The sequence below is a fragment of the Mobula birostris genome, chromosome 9 (genome assembly GCF_030028105.1).
Source record: "Mobula birostris isolate sMobBir1 chromosome 9, sMobBir1.hap1, whole genome shotgun sequence".
NCBI classification, from domain to species: Eukaryota; Metazoa; Chordata; class Chondrichthyes; order Myliobatiformes; family Myliobatidae; genus Mobula; species Mobula birostris.
The window spans coordinates 80,550,081-80,568,297 of record NC_092378.1 but is presented as its reverse complement, the minus strand read 5'-3'; positions in this window follow the sequence as shown (position 1 = coordinate 80,568,297).

The following is an 18,217-nucleotide window of genomic DNA, read 5'->3' as shown; positions in this document are numbered from 1 at the left end:
CGAATCATTGCACAATGCCCAATCCAGTGCAGCCAATCCCCTAGTGAGCTCAACAACAAGCTGTTTAAAAAAGTCATCCCTTAGACAATCTAGAATTCTTGCTCAAGGTCTAGTACTGGCCTGGTTTTCCCAATCCACTTTCATGTTAAAATCCCCAATGAATATTACGACATTGCCCTTCTGACATGTCTTTTCTATCTCCTGCTGTAATTTGTAATCCACATCTCGGCTGCTGTTTGGAGGCATGTATACAACTTTCATTAGGGTCCTTTTTCCCTTGTCATTTCTTAGCTCAACCCATTGAGACGCTATACCTTCCATTTCTATGTCATCCCTTTCTAATGATTTAATATTATTTCTTATACACAGGGCCATACCACCCCCTCTGCCTACTGACCTATCTTTCCGATACACCGTATATCCTTGGATGTTCAGCTCCCAATGGCAGCCATCTTTTAGCCGAGTTTCAGAGATGGCCACAATGTCATACTTGCCAATCTGTAGCTGAATTTCAAGATCGTCTGTTTTATTTCTTATGCTGTGTGCATTCAAATATAATATTTTCAGTCCAGTATTTGATGCTTTCTGTTTTAACTGCACCATGCCTCTATTGCCCTGTAACTCATCCCACTGGCTGTGATTATGCCTCATCTCCTACCTGTCCTTTCTATCATCTCTGTTGCACGCTATCTTTGATTAATTTTTGTTTTCCTCTTCCTCAGCCCTATCACTCTGGTTCCCATCCCCCTGCCAAATTAGTTTAAACTCTCCCGACAGCTCTATTAAACCTGCCTGCTGGGATATTGGAACCTTTGCAGTTCAGGTGTAAACCGTCCTTTTTGTATAGGTTGTTCCTCCCCCAGAAGAGTCCCCAGTGATCCAGGAAACCGAAGCCCGGCCCCCTACACCAGTCTCTCAGCCATGCATTAATATGCCTGATCATGTTATTCTTGTGCTCGTTAGCACATGGCACAGGCAGCAATCCTAAGATTACTACCCTGGAGTTCCTGATTTTCAGCCTCCTACCCAACTCCCTGAATTCCCTCTTCAGGACCTCCTCCTTTTTTTAACCTGTCATTGGTACCAACGTGTACCAAGACTTCTGGCTGTTCACCCTCTCCCTTCAGAATATTCTGCACCTGATCTGAGACATCCCATTCCTTAGCACCTGGGAGGCAACACACCATGCAGTTATCTCTATCAGGCTGACAGAACCTCCTCTTTGCTCCCCTCAATATGGAATTTCCTATGACTACCGCATTCCTCATCTTCTTCTCTCCCTTCAGCACCATGGATCCAGGCTCAGTGCCAGAGACTCAATCACCATGGTCATCCTCTGTCAGACCAATAGCATCCAAAATGAGATAACGATTACTGAGGGAGATGGCCACGGGGTGCTGTCTACTATCTGAGCTCTCCCTTCCCCTCCCTTCCCTTCCCCTCCCTTCCCTTCCCTGACAAGTCACCCACTTGTCTAACTGCTGCAGTATCCCGGTGACTAACTCCTTGTAGCTCCTATCTATCTCCTGTTCACTTTCCCTAATAAGCTGTAGGTCATCAAGCCGCAGCTCCAGATCCCTAACACGGTCTCTCAGAAGCTGCATCTCGGTGTACCTGGTGCAGATGTGACCATCTGGGAGACTGGAGGATTCCCAGGATTCCCACATCGGACACCCAGAACAAAGTACTCTACAGACATGCTCTCTACTCCTCCAAAAAAAATGCCAGGAAAAAACGAAGTGCACTTACCCCACTGAAGCCCAAATGAGCCAAAGCCCTACCGGTCTGCCTACCACAGATGACCGCTCCTTTGATGATTGCTCCACTAGGCTGTGTCTCTCTTTTCTGCTTGAACCTTCCCCGCTCTCCAACTCACAAATGGTGCTTTGGTTATAGCTGAGTTCCTGCGAAGCTTTCCCCTTTCAAACTTCACTCCTGGACCTGTGCACCGCTCTTTCCTCAGTCTTTAACCATTCTCCACCCGATGACTCTGTCACAGCTCTCCTAAACCATGCTAAGATCCAACTAAATGGTCCCAGTGTCAGTTAAACAGAACTTCTGCTCTATATCCAATAGTTTTATAATGGATGCTCAAAGAAATGGTGGCATAGAAAATCACATTTCCCCAATTGTGTCTAAAATCCTTTTTATCTTGAACTGAATGGATTAAGGGCCTCCGGCAGTGCCATAGTTTGCAGTAAGTTCAGGCACTGAGTATAGATAAAGGGATGTTATGTTGCAGTTGGACCAGACATCACATTTGAAATATCATATCCAGTTTTTGGTCACCCTGCTATAGGATGCTAGGGACTGAGTTATACAACATAGATTATGGGACATTACAGCATAGTGCAGGCTCTTCAGCCCTCGATGTTGTGCCAGCCCTTTAACCTACTCCAAGGTCTTTCTGATCCTTCTCCCTGTATAACCCTCCATTTTGCTTCCATCCATGTGCCTCTAAGAGTTTCTTCAATTCCCCTGAAGTATCAGCCTCTCCCACCTGCTCTGGCAGCATATTCCATGCACTCACCACTCCCTGTGTGTAAAGGATTTACCTCTGACATTCCCCCCTATACTTTTCTCCAGTCTCTAATATTATGGCCCCTTGTATTAGCCATCTCTGCCCTGGGGAAAAAAATTCTCTGGCTATCCACTTGATCTAGGTTTCTTATTATCGTGTACATCTCTATCAAGTCACATCTCATCCTCCTTTGCTCCAAGCAGAAAAGCCTGAGGTTGGTCAACCTGTCCTCATATGTTGAGTGGTTTGAGACCTTTCTGCTGGAGTGTAGGAGAATGAATGCACACAGCCATTTTTCCAAGGTTTGGGATTCAACAATGAAAAGGCATGCATTTAGTATGAGAGGAGAAACATTTAATTGGAACATGAAGATCCAATTTTTCACCATGAGGATGTTCTGTGCATGAAATGAGCCACCAGCAGAAGTGGTTGAGGCAGGTAATAAAAGTATCCGAAGTAACAAGCTTAGGTGATTTCCTTGATTCTGAATTCCATTTTAAATCCCACATAAAGAAAGCATTTCAACACTTAAAAATATTCCAAAGGTACGTCTGTTTCTGTCACATAATGATGCAGAAAAATTAATTCACCCCTTTATATTGAATAGACTAGATTGCTCCAATGCAATTTTTACTGTCCTTCCAAAGCAATCTATTGACAAATATCAACTCATTCACAACGTCACTGCTAGACTTTTAATCAAAACCAGGATGAGGGAACATATCACCCCCATATCAGCTGCTCTGAATTGGCTTCCTGTATCTTTTAGAATTGATTTTAAAGTTTGCTTACTTGTTTTAAAGTTCTCAGTGGTCTAGGACCAGAGTACATCACAGAATAGCTTTTGTTTTATAATCCTGCTCGACCTCTCAGGTCTTCTGTTCGTCTCTTAAGTTTAACCAATCTCCTTCAAAAATAATTCTCAGGTCAGCTTTTTTAAACTACATTCCTAATCTGTGGAACTTAATATTTGAAGCTAAAGGGAATGCAGACTCAGTGGACAGCTCTGGAGATCTTTCTTCTGTAACAATTGACTCTGCTTTGCTCAACTGATCAATGTGTCTCTCCAAATGATATCACATGCAGTCTCCAATATGTAGGAGAGTGATCCAGTTCTGCCCTTAATTTTTTCAAATGGCTATTTTGGTAACCTCTGTGGTCGCTCGCCATGACTGCTTCCCCAGGAGTGAAACATCGAACCTCCTTGTTTGAGAAACCCTCAATTTGCATCAGGTGCTTGTCCTGCATACTCCTTCTGAGATTGGTTTTGAGAAGATCCTAGTGTAATGCAGTGGTTCATATGGTTCATATCTTTTCTCTGTTATGCTTCTCTGTTCTCTGTGTAAGCTGCTGGTTTGGGTTACTGTTGAAGATAAGAGATAGGAGAAAAGTGTGCCATCCAATTGGGATGAATGGATTCAGGGGAGGTTTCTCTGGTGAAACCTTCCCTCTCAAAAGCCCTAAGGTTGGCCTTGGGGCTTTTGAGAGGGAAGAAGAGAGAACAGGTCGGAGTTGACCCAGAGTGGGGCCAGAATTCCATGAAGCCCGAAGACAGCGAAAGAAGATCAGCATAGGGGAAACCGTGAGCTCCTCAGAGCTGTCTTTAAGGAGTGGTGCAACTACTCGCATATGACATTGGACTGCGAGTGATACGCCATGGTGTGATGTAACCTAACATCAAGGTTCAAGGCCATCACAGTCCAGCGGTTTGATATGAATTGGAGATTGCGGTCAGAGGAAGTATCAGATGGGGTACTTCAAACCAGGTGCTGATGAATGCCTGACTCATATTGCTGGCTGTTGATGATGCTGGGGGCAACCTCTGGTCACCTAGTGGTATGGTCCACTGTGGTATGGCAGTGCCTGAAACCATGGGGGTGGGGGGGAAGAGGACCAACAAGATCCACATTGACACAGTCAAACCATCAGTCAGGGACCTCAGAAGGTGCTAATGGCACCTGAATATGACAGTTAACTTTTGCCCACTGGCACTCGACACAAGATGCAGTCCAATCATGCATATCCCTTCTCAGGCCATGCCAAACCAACTTTAGTGCAACCAGTATCTGTGAGTCCTACCGGCCCGGATGTGAGAGGCCATGTTTAGAGTTGAAAAGTCCATCTCCAGTTTGTGGGCACGATGAGGTAAGGGTGACATGTTGAGACATCACAGGAGAGAAACTCAGGCTTCACCGAGTTTAATGTCAGGCAACCGCAGGCTCGTGACTGCTGTTCAGTAACCCTGGACCTCTGGGTCAGTATCTTGGTGGACTGCCATGCCAGCATAGTCAACTCCTATGTGTACAGCCTCAACAGGTAGCCATGAGAGGCAATCAGCCATGGCATTATTTTCCCCCTTGATATGTGGTATATCAGTTGTGAACTCTGATGTGTAGACCAGGTGGCATTGCTGTCATGCAGACCAAGTGTCTGATCTTTTGGCCATGCATCGCATGCATGAGGGGTTAGTGGTCAACAAATGTTGTGAAATCACAATACTCTAGAAGAAAACTAAAATGGCAGACAGCCAGATAAAGACCGAAAAGCTCACAGTCAAATGTGCTGTACTTCCTTTCATGGGGTTGGAGCTGCTGGCTGGAGAATGTGAGTGCCAATTCAAGCGGAGCCGCTTGCCTCCGACCAACTGTTCATGCATAGCACCCACAGCATAGTCTGAGGTGTCAGTACTAATGTCTGAGGTGTCAGTAGTAATGTCTGAGGTGTCAGTAGTAATGTCTGAGGTGTCAGTAGTAATGGCTGAGGTGTCAGTAGTAATGGCTGAGGTGTCAGTAGTAATGGTATGGTTGCATTGTGGAGCAGGTGCACCAGTAGGGTCGCATTGGAAAGAGCTCGTTTGCTAACATCAAATGCCCTGGTCATATCCGTGTCCAGTCAAGCACTTGATTAGGGGTATTGTCTTTAAGTGCACTGTACAGGGGGAGCACATGTTCAGCAGCTCATGGAATGAAGCAGTGATAGAACTTCACATTACCTAAAAACTCCTGCAGTTCCTTAGTGCAGGGTGGTGGGAAATCCATAATAGCGGCTACTTTTGATAGGAAGGATTTCACACCTTTTGTGGAGATGCGATGGCCAAGAAAGTCAATGGTCGACAAGCCAAAGTGGCATTTAGGTTAATAATCAACCCATGTTGGATTAAGCTTTCGAAAAGTGTGCGAAAATGGGATTCGTGTTCAGATTTGGATGCACTGGTGACAAGTATGTCATCTAGGTAAACAAAAAAAAAGACTTTTAATATAGAATCCATCAGCCATTGAAATGTTTCTGCTGTATTTTTCAGCCCAAACAGCATGTGCAGAAATTCAAAGAGGTCAGACAGGGTTATCACAGCCATTTTGGGAATGTCCTCCAAGCATACAGGCATCTGATGATAGTCCCTAACTAGATGAACTTCGGTAAAAGTTAACTTTCTGACTAACTGTGCCAAAAGTCTAGGACATGTGGGACTGGGTAATGATCAGGGGTGGTGACGTCATTAAGGCGTCAGTATTCGACTCATGAGTGGCAACCACCATTGGATTTAGGGCCCATATCAAGGGGCAAAGCTCAGGGGCTATTTGACCAGTATACAATGTCAAATCTTTCTATGTTGGCAAACTCAGCCTTTGCGGTTACCAGCTTTTCTGGGTCCAGTCTATGCGCACGGGCTTGGACTGGCTGGCCAGTTGTGGGAGTGTGGTGCTCGACCCCATGTTTTGTGACTGTAGTGCAGGGTGTGAGCTTGGTGAGGTCTGGGAATTCACCCAGAAGTTGACCAACTCTCGTGTGGTGGTGCATGCGCTTGACAGAGTCATTGTGGGGAACTTACTGGGGGAACAGGGTAGAAACCCAAAGTTCTTGACATCCACAAGCTGGCATTTTTGAAGATCGACTAATAGTCCTTGGGAACACAGGAAACCTACACCAAGCAGAGGTCTAACCACTTTAACAAGGATAAAGTCCCATGTGTAACGTCGCCCATTGAAGCAGAGGGTCACCCGTTGTGTCCCATAAGTCTATCTGGATCTTGCTACCATTGGAGGCCTTCAGCAAGGTTTTGTTACTCTTTTCCTTCTCATCAATAGGTGATGTTGGCAGCATACTCACATCAGCACCTGTGTCAAACAGGAAAAGTTGCCCTGAAAGGGTGTCCGTAATGAACAGTAAACAACCCTGACAGCCTGAACCTACCAGTCTTCTCCTTCCCACACTCCCCCCACCTTCCTTATAGGGCCTCTGCCGCTTCCCTCTTCATTCCTGACGAAGGGTTCCGGCCCAAAACATTGACTGATCGTTTCCATGGATGCTGCCCGAGCTGCTGAGTTCCTCCAGCGTGTTGTGAGTGTTGCAAACAACCTGACAGATGGAACCCATGGTGTTCACAGACCTCCAATGTCCCAATGCACTGGCACTGTTAAAGCTGCAAGGTGGCTGGCACTTCCTAGCATTCATACCAATTCAAGTGAGGTAAAAACACAGGCTTGGCATTGCCTCTCCTAGATGTCCTTGATGCTGGAGTAAGCTGTACCGAAACATGACACAACTGGCTGAGTCCATCACTCCTTGTGGCCACAGTCAAAGTTGCTTAGATCACATTTTTTCCCCATTCTGGTGTTTGGTCTGAACAGCAACTGAACCTCTTGATCATGTTTGCATGCTTTTATGCATTTATGCATTGAGTTGGTGTCACATGATTACCTTGGAGCGACGGAGGATGAGAGGTGACCTGATAGAGGTGTATAAGATGATGAGAGGCATTGATCGTGTGGATAGTCAGAGGCTTTTTCCCGGGGCTGAAATGGTTGCCACAAGAGGACACAGGTTTAAGGTGCTGGGGAGTAGATACAGAGGAGGTGTCAGGGGTAAGTTTTTCACTCAGAGAGTGGTGAGTGCGTGGAATGGGCTACTGGCAATGGTGGTGGAGGTGGATACGATACCGTCTTTTAAGAGACTTTTGGATAAGTACATGGAGCTTAGAAAAATAGAGGGCTATAGGTAAGCCTAGTAATTTCTAAAGTAGGGACATGTTTGGCACAAATTTGTGGGCCGACGGGCCTGTACTGTGCTGTATGTTTTCTATGTTTCTATGCTTAGATATTTGCATTAATGAGTAGGTCTGCATTCATATTCTTTTCACTGCGTCTAACTTATACAAATATTTCCTCTGGACTTCCTTAGTTTCATTTCCTTCAGTCTTGTTTATCCTGTTACTAGGTTCCACTGTCAATCTTCAAATTCATGTTCAAGTTTCTCATTCAACTATACACATATATATCTTGCCCTCCATTATCAGTTTCTTTTGCAGCTGTTACAAAAGTACTTCACGCACTCATCAACTCCCCCCAGATTCTATCACATGTCAGACATCGTGGGCAAATTGCCATGGCCAATTGACCTACCGACCCATATGTGTTTAGGATGACATGGGAAGAAGCTGTTACCCGGTTCGCATATGGCCCAAGTGCGGAGTGAGAAACACTGAAGTGGGTCGATAGTTCACTTACTTTAATGTGAACAGTGTTAAAAGGGGAAAGAAAACAAAAATGCCAGGCCAAACAGGGCCACTAACTAAAACTCTCAAATGGAAAAATGAAGCCTACACTGCGGCTGAAAAGAACAACTAGAATATAAAACGAATACTGCTAGTCTTCAGAGTCAGTTGACTCGACAGTCCAATTTCTCAGGCGAGGCCGAAGGCAAATAATTGATGCAGGGACGGAGGTTGCCATCTTTCTTGCTCACAAAAAAGAAGCCCGCTCCTGCCGGCGAGGTTGACAGACAGATAAGCCCCATGCTCAATACCTCCTTAACGTATTCCTCCATGGCCACCATTTCAGGACGAGAAAGGGAAAAGAGCCAACCCTGGGGAGGACTAGTGCCAGGTTGGAAGTCTATGGCACAGTCGTATGGCTGGTGTGGGGGCAGTGTGGTGGCCTTTCTTTTACTGAAAACCTCAAGGACATCTGCATGTTCAGCCAGAATCCCAGACAGATCCACACCCTTAGCTGACACAGGAGGGGATTCATGGAACAGAGCTTGAACTGGACCCAGACAGGTAGACAGGTATGCCAGTCCCCACTCTAGGAGTACCTTCAGAGACCAATGGATCCGTGGGTTATGTCGGGATAACCAGGGAAACCAAGTAACAGTGGCAGTTCAGGTGAATTAACCAGATAGAAAGATATTTCTTCATGATGGCTGCCTTCGAACACCAGTTGGAGAGGTTGGGTGGAAAAGTGGATCTGGCCAGTTCCCAGAACCAGTGCCTTGATGTTGATCTTTTCTCTCAATTTCTGAGTGGAACTCCCCATCTTTGAGCGAGAGAGATGTCCATAAGATTCCTGGCTGCACCAGAGTCAATAAACGCCTTAAGATCATGGGTCTGAGACCTCCATGACAAGGAAGCTGCGAGCATTACAGAATTAGGGGGAGCTGACTGAAGAGAGAACCGACCTGTCAGGATTCCTCTCCCTGCTGATGGGTATTCTCTTTTACTGGAAGCTTGGAACATGCCTCCCGGAAGTGTCCTGGATCACCACAATAGAGGCAGGAACATGTTCTCCAGTGCTGCTCTCGTTCCTCCTGAGACAGGCACATGCACAGGCTCCTCAGTATCGGGAGGCTGGGTGCTAGGTGGTGAGGGAGGGGGAGAGGGTGAGGAAAGACGGTGATCAGATGGTGTGTAGGAAGTTTGAAATATTCTTTCCCTGCGCTACTCAGTGACCCGGTCTTCAACTCGAATAGTCAGATTAATCAGGTCATCCAGACTATGCCGCTCATCCCAGACTGTGATCTCATGCCTGACCCTTGAGCTCAGTCTACGCTGGAAGGCAGTGATGAGAGATCTCTCATTCTAACCTGTCTCTACTGCAGGCATACGGAATTCAACTACTTAGGGTCTCACGTTCTTCTGCCTTGGTGCAGGTCCAAGAGACAGTGGGCAGCCTCTTGACCCCATACTGGAAGATAAAAAATCCACCTTAACTCTGCCACGAAATATTAGAACGACTGGGCTGTGGGGTATCCTTGTTCCCATAAAGCATTGAACAGGCTGAGCGGAGGTCCATCGAGGAGATTGACCATGTATGCCAGTTTGCACGCATCATCACCAAAATGATCAGGCTGGGCTTGGAATGTCAGCGTGCATTGGGTAATAAAATTCCTGTAGCCATCGGGATCACCAGAATACCTGTCTGGTGGTGGAATACTCGGTTCCTGTACGGACACAGGAGACTCTGGGGGTCCGAATGCGGGAGTCAGCTCTGGTCCAGGTGCGGGAGTGGGAGCATTAGTAGCAAAGAGTGTCAGGGCAGCAGGAAAGGAGGACCTGCAAGATGCTGCCAGTGGGTCTGAGGCAGCCTGAGGCTGGTGAATTGTGTTGGCAAGAACGTTAATAGACGTCAGCTGGTGCTGGCTGTTCACAGTAAGTTTGTGACGGCAGTCGTGAGTGCGGAAACCGCAGACACCTGAGTCCGACTGTCTGCGGTGAGTTGTTGAACAGTTGCAGCTAGGGACGATACCTGTTCCTCCAAGTGAGACTGGGCTTGTCAGCACAAGATTATCTGCCTCATTGCCTCTGTAATTTCACACAGAACAGATTCCATTGCCAGTAGCTTGTCTCCTACCTGACCACTGAATCTCACTGCCAAGGTCAGCTGCTCTCTCTGCTGGGTCCATCTTTGTGTTGTCAAGATTTGCTGTCACCAGGTTCGGATATGGCCCAAGTGTGGAACGAGAGACTTGTGTGTAGGTCACAGACTTTAATGCGAACAGTGTTAAAAGGGGAAAGAAAACAATAAACGCTAGGCTAAACACAGGGCCACTAACTAAAACTCTCAAATGGGAAAACGAAGCCTACACTGCAGCTGAAAAGAACAACTAAAATATAAAACGAGTACTGCGAGTCTTCACAGTCAGTTAACTCGACAGTCCAATTTCTCAGGCAAGCCCGAAAGCAAACAGACAGCAAAGCGTTGCTGTGCTGTGTTCAAGTCTCGACAAGCACTATGACAACAAGTATAGAGTTAAATACTATCACAATGAAATAATAATTAGCTGACACGTGCATATTCACAAGCGCAATTGCCTTATCTACTGTGCTGCCGAATCCGTGGATGTGACAGAAACTAGAGCACTAGGAGGAAACCACCCGGACAAAGGGAAAAACACGACTGTAAAGAAGTGGCTCCATTAACTGTACCATTGTGCTGCCCTACTCTTGATAAACTCCTGCCCTCCATGTGTAGCTGTGATTTACAGCTACAGCAACATCACTCCCAGCACTTGAGTATAGAGGAAGGACTGTTCTAATTTAAACGGACAGCCAGACAGTATTTCCCAGGGTGGAAATAGTTAATATGAGAAGGCATCATTTTAAAAAGATTGGAAGAATGTATAAGGGGTATCAGAGGTAGTTTTTTTCCACCGAGAGTGGTGGGTGCATAGGAACTCCTGACAGGGGTGGTGGTAGAGGCAGAAACTCTTAGATTGGCACAAAGTTAAATTGCAGGTTGAGTCAGTGCAATGTTAAAGGCAAATGCAAAATTGGTGTTCATTTGACAGGACTGTGCACCTACTTTACAGAAACATGGCTACCCACTGCCATTTTGGACACGGCACTGCAGTCCAATGGCTTCACCATTCTCCAAAAGACAGGACAGTTCAGTTTTTTAAAGGTAGAGGAGGTAGAGCATGCTTTATGATTAACTCATAATGGTATATAGACATAGGGGTTCTGTCTCAAACGTGCTCACCCTACCTCGAATGTCTAGCCATCAAATGTGGGGTCCACCTCAGGCCAATGTCAGGCAGGCACTGGAGGAGCTTAGCACCATGATCATCTGTCACAAAACAGAGCACCTTGATGTCTTCCATATCATTGCAGGGGATTTCAACTAGCACAGCTTGAAGGCGTTTCTGAACAACCAACAATATATCGCCTGTCTTACTAGAGGAGCCAACACACTTGACCACTGGTGTACCACCATCAAGAAAGCTTACTGTGCCATTCCATGCCCACACTTCCGAAAGTCCAATTATCTGTCTGTACTTTACTCCTAGTATATAGGCAGAGACTGAAGACTGCAGCACCAGTGGTGAAGACCAAGAAGGCATGGTCAAGAGAGGTAGAGAAGTGCTTACAGGGCTGCAATGGAATGGATAATATTCATGGATTCATCTTTGGATTGAATTAATACACAACAGTCATTACCGACTTCATCAAAGTGAGTGTGTGTCTATGAGAACATATCAGACATGCCAAACCAAAAGCTGTAGATGAACCAGGAGATATGTAGACCTGCTGAGGGCTAGATCTATGGCATTCAAGACTGCTAATCCAGAACTTCACAAGAAATCCAGTTATTTTAAGAGCAAAAAAAAACAATTCCAATTGAAGTTAGAGACAGAATTGGATGCTTGTCTGCTCTGGCAGTGTTTGCAGGGCATTACTTCCTACAAAGTGAAACCTAACATCATGCATGGCTGTGATGCTTCACTCTCAGCTGAGCTCAATGCATTTTATGCACACTTTGAAAGAGAGGATAAAACTATACCTGTGCAAATCCCCACAACTTCTGGTGATCCTGTGATCTCTGGCTCAGAGCCCAACACCAGAACATCTTTCAAAAAGGTGAGTCCTCGCATTGTGTCAGGCCCTGATGGTGTTCCTGGCAGGGAACTGAAAACCTGTGACAACCGTCTGGTGGGAGTATTCAAGGACATCTTCGATCTCTCACTGCTGCACTCAGAGGTTTCCACCTGCTTCAAAAGAATGACAATCATATCAGTGCCCAAGAAGAGCAGGATGAGCTGCTTCAATGATATCGCCTGGTGACACTCACATCTACTATGACAAAGTGCTTTCAGAGGTTGGTCATGGCCAGAATCAAATCTTGACAAAGTAAGGACCTGGACCTGCTGCAATTTGCCTATCGCCACAATAAGTCTACAACAGACGCAATCTCACTGGCTTTGTTTTCAATGTCAGTGAGACTAAGGAATTGATTATGTTCTTCAGGAAGGGGAAATTAAAGGGGACACTCACCAGTCTTCTTCAATGGATCAGCAGTGGAAGGGTGAGCACTTTCAAGATCCGGGGGTGTCAACATCTCTGAAGTTCTATCCTGAACCCAACATATTGATGCAGTTACAAAGAAGGCACAACAGTGGCTATATTTCATTAGGAGTTTGAGGAGATTTGGTATGTCATCAAAGAATCTAGCAAATTCCTACAGATATACCTTGGAGAGCATTTTGACTGGTTGCATCAACATCTGGTATTGGGGGGGCGGGGAGGGCAAAACATAGGATCAGAAAAGGTTGCAGAAGGTTGTAAATTTAGGCAGCTCCAACATGGACACTAACCACCTCACCATTGAGGACACCTTTGAAAAACGACACCTCAATGAGGCAGTATCCATCATTAAGGACACCATCATTCATCATTTGAGGAGATGCTTTCTTCTCTTTGATACCATCTAAGAGCCTGAAGCATGAACAGCTTCTTCCCCTCTGCCATCAGATTTCTAAATGGACAATGAACCAATGAACACTATCTCACTATTTTTTGCTCTCTTTTTGCTTACATATTTAATTAATTTATATATATAGTATGCAGTACTTTGCACAAGTCTTAGGTGCATATATATAGCTAAGGTGCTGAAAGCTTTTGCACAGTACTGTAGTATTTTTATGTATTGCACTGTACTGCCAGTGATATCAGTCTTGATTCTGATTCTGACTAGAATATAAGAGTGAAGATGCAATTCAGAGGCTTTATAATGCATTAGTCAGACTGCACTTGGAGTACTGTGAGCAGTTTTGGGCCCTTCATCTTAGAAAAGATGTGCTGACATTGGAGGGAGTCCAGAGGAGGTTCACGAGAATGATTCCTGGAATGAAAGAGCTATCACATGAACATTTGATGGCTCTGGCCCTGTACTTGCTGGAGTTAGAAGAATGGTGGGGGTTGGGGGATCTCATTGAAACCTATTGTTACGTACCCCGTAACTGGGTTGCCAAACCAGCAGAAATGGATCACTCAGTTGGAGTCTGGATTACTAGAACTAAGGAAGTTTTATTAAAGAAACAAGCAACACAGTACTCTAATCAAACAGATAATAAATGCAACAGTTCAGCAATGATAAACACACATGTACACAGAATTAGGATAACAGGATCAATCAAGCTCTATCGTTGTCTAGGGGTAAATGACCAGTTTCAAAGTGACGTAAAGTTCAGTTCAATTGAATTCAGTTCAGTTCGCAGTAATCACTGCCATGGGAGATGGACGACGGGGGGAAGGAGAGAGAGAGCAAAACAAATGAATATTCAAATGGCTTCCACACAGACCATCGATATTCTTCGCAGTCAGCTTTTGGGCGAGCCCTTTGTGATGTCTTCTGAGGTCACCGACCATGACTCCTCCGTTTTCAGATACGATCGTTTCTCTGCGGTGGAACCTGGCACCCAGGCAAGGGTGGACACACACCAGGTTCCCGCTGATCGTGCCTTTCCACCCTGTGCATCTATGGCTTGGTCCCGCGACCAGTCTTCCAAAACTTCCCACCGACTTGTGGGAGACGCACCGTTTCCAGGGTCTCGTTACCTCGGGGTGTCGTGTGTGTCTTGCCTTAGCGAACCTGTCCCTTTTTATCCCCCTGCTGGGGTATCGCCTGTCCATCACTTCAAACAGTTCAGGGTTCAAAGGGGGAGCCGATCTTGACAGCTCTCCCTCCGTTAAACTCTCCCGTTCCTTCATTAACATCTCCAAATGCTGCTCCATTGTTTTCCTTATCTCTCTTTCTCCTGAAGACAGGTGGCAGACCAACTGCTGATCCCACTGGTGCCAGCCCAGGCCAGCTAACATCTTAATCTATGTGTATTCTCGTCACACTATCAAATATTGACAGACCTAGATAGAGTGGACATGGAAAGGATGTTTCCTATAGTGGGGGAGTCTTGGGCCAGAGGGCACAGCATGAAAATACAAGGATGCCCCCTTAGAACAGAGGTGAGGAAGAACTTCTTTAGCCAAAAGGTGGTGAATCTGTGAAATTCGTTGTCATGAATGCCAGGTTATTGAGTGCATTTAAAGTGGAAGTTGATAGGTTCTTGATTAGTAAGTACATCAAAGAATATGAGTAGAATGCAGAAACATAGAGTAGGGAAGGATAATAAATAAGCCATTATGGAATAGCAGAGCAAACACAATGGGCCAAATGGATAATTCTGCTCCTATGTCTTACCATATTACGGTTTAAGTAGAGGGCTATATGAGGAGTGAAGGTTTAGATTGATATTAAGGTAGGTTGTAAAGCTGGCACAACACTGTGGACTGAATATCTGAGAATCTATAAGTCTGCTGGATGCTGGAGGCTGGAGTCAGGAGATGGCTTATTCAGGGGTTGGTGGACTATATACGTTATGTGAGCTGCTGTTACTGTGTTTCGCCCTTTGGCCCTAGAGGAATGCTCCCTTATGAATATATGAGAGCTACAGTCAAGAGGGAAATTCAGATTGCCAAAAGGCAGGTTGAGGAGGATATTGCTCATAATGTCAAGATTGATTCCAAGATACTTATAGTAGCAAAAGAAAAATCAAATAGGAAGTTAAGTGTATTAGGGATAATAATGGTGTGCTAAATTATGCAGAGAAGGTCACAGCAAATACTCTTAACTCATATTTTGCTTAAGTATTTCCCTGCAAAGATGTTAGCAATATACCAGTAAGTGTAGAGGAAAAATAAGGTTGTTTTAAGTGAGTTAAAGATCTTAAGGAGTGAAGTCCTGCTTCAGCTGAAAAGGCTGAAAGTTAAGAAATCTCCAGGGCAAGACAATATATATCCAAGAGTACTTAAAGAGGTCTATGATTATATATACAAACCTCTAACATGTATTTTTCAAAAGTCATTGATGACTAGTGATATCCCTAGGGACTGAAAATGAGCCAATGTCTCAGTATATATGCAGGGTGACTGCACTGACCCTGATAACTATAGACCAGTAAGCATAATGTGTATCGTAGGTAAGATAATATAAACCTTAATAAAGAATGAGATGGAAAAGTAGCTGATAAGAACAGGCATGCTAGCAGAAAGCCAGCATAGGTGCAGAAAGGGGAAATCCTACTTTACTGATATGCAGGAGCTCCATGAAGAGAGAACTGAAATTTATGATGACGATAGAGCAGCTGATATCATTTACTTGGACTTCCAGAAGGCTTTTGACAAGGTATCCACGAGAGGTTAATAATCACATTACAGGAGGTAGGGATCCAGGGTAAAGTGTGCGAATGGGTGCAGAATTCGCTCAAAAACATAAAACACCGAGATATGGTGAGAGGATCATTTTCACACCCAGAAGATGTTAAAAGTGGGGTTCTGCAGGGATCAACGATGTCAGTTTTTTTGTCTGTCGTGGGGACACATGGTTTGACAATGTTGGCAAAAATATCTAAATCATTCTCAATGGAGGCTTGAATATAATTTATGATCACAATAAATAGTAATATGACTTGTAATGTTTCATTAACCTCTTTATTTATAATGTACATAAATTTCCCCCTTATTTCTTCCACACACAGGCCTACAATATTTCCTTACTATATGTATCCCCAATGACCAAAACCATAAATGAATTTCATTGCACCATTTCAAAATCATTTTATAAAATTTCATCAAATTAAACATAATTAAATTCATAGTAATTTTGCACAATGTCATAGTAATTCCATTAAATTCTGACCTTACTTTTATGTATTTTAGAAAGCTATGGCTAGGCAGCAGCTATCAGTGGAGAAGAAACAAGGAATACCAAAAAAAGTGGAGAGAGAAAGTATATAGTGAGCCAGAGTTAAAGGAGGAATACCTGAGAAAGGAAAAGCAAAGATGGAAGAAGAGATTAGAAGATGGGATGATAGAAAGTATCAGTGATTTGAATGAAAGGGAAAAGAGGAGTAAGAGAAAGGCGTGGAAATGTAGACAGCAAGAGTCAAGAGAGCGTAAGAGAAAGGACCCAGAAACTCCCCTAGATAGTCCATTGGATCAGACGGTACAGAAGCCAGCTCGCAGTAGCCAGTCTATAGCAGGGGAAAGGGAAAGAAAGAAAACAAGAGCAAGATACTTGAGAGAGATGAAAGCTTTGAAAAATAAACTTCAAGAGATAATAAAAGATAGGAACAAACAGAAAAAGCATTGGTGATGAGCGCAAACTGGAAATACGACAGATATATCTGCTGGTGTCGTTAATTGTGGAGATTAGCTTGCAGTCATTTATGACCAAAGTTGGTGGTTAGCAAAGGCTGTCACTGTGGATGCTCATCATCAAGATGTTCAAGTGGAGTTTTTCCACCCTCATGGGCCTAACGCGCGCTTCCATCCAAAACCAGATGGAAAGGATATGTGCTTCAACCCAGTTGAAGGTATTCTGGTCAAACTGATGGTGCCATCATCACCAGCTCATGCAAGCAGGACGAGGGAGATCTACCATCTGTCTGCTGAAGTCATGGACTGCATAGAGGAGGAGCATATTAATCGTCTACTTCCTGATAAAGCTGACTGAACATTTTCGAAGATTTTCAAGCCCAGAAATGGATGGAATTTTTTCTTAGTTCCTGGTGTGTTTTCTGATGTTTATGCTTAAACATTGCAGTTGTACTGTAGTTTTTATTTTGCTGTTTACCGTTGTTATTAGTATTTACAGAAGGATAAAATGTACATGACAAATTGTCATTTGCTGTACCAAATTGTTAAATAAAGTTGTTAAGCAAGTGTCAATTACCCCGTGACGGGTTAAAGAACCAGCAGAAATAGGAAACACTTTGGAGTCCGGTATTGCTATTAACTAATATTATTTATTAGTAACTACGCAATACAGTAATATAAATGCAGATAAATCAAACAGGTTAGCAATGATTATATAAAAGTAAGTTTGGAATATATAGGAAAACCAAGCCTCTTCAAGTCTAGGGGTAAATAGATAGTCTTACGATAATGAGTAAAGTTCAGTTCAGTTCGTGGTATTGAGTTGAGTCATGATGGAGTGAGAGAGAGGGAGAGATTTGAGTCCTCAGATGAGTTGACGCTGTCGATCTTCCCATTGTCCTCCGAAATCCTTTAAAAATCACCGACTGTGACTTCAACAAAGGGGACCGTTCTTCTGTGGTGGAATCATCGACCCATGCAAGGGTTGTCCACGTGGACAACTCCCCACCGGTCACTCTCTTTTCTCACTGCAAGAGCCACTGATTGATCCACCTGATCGATCCTCCAAAAAAACCCACTTTTTCTGTGGGCACAACAAAGCTCATTCAGTGTCCAAAATCATGCGTCTTGCAGGTCTATTATCTGATCTCTCATTTATCTCACCGTACTGAGTACCAACTGTCATTCAAATAACTCCTCCCTTGTAAGAATGCACTAGCAGGCCACGTCCTTGGAAAGTATAAACATGCTCCAGAGAAACCACAACATTGATTGTCCATCAAATAGCGCCGCCCTCGGTCACCATAGCGACTTACGAGCTTCTCGGTGCCCTCTCTCTCCGAACTCAGCAGAAATCCAAAAGTTAGTCTCAGTTCTTCCTTGTGCCTTGAAGTGACAGCCCACAGGAAATATGAACCTTAGGGGTTCATAACACCATCTCAAAGCAGTCTTCATCTCTCTCTCTCTCTCTCTCTCTCTCTCTCTCTCTCTCT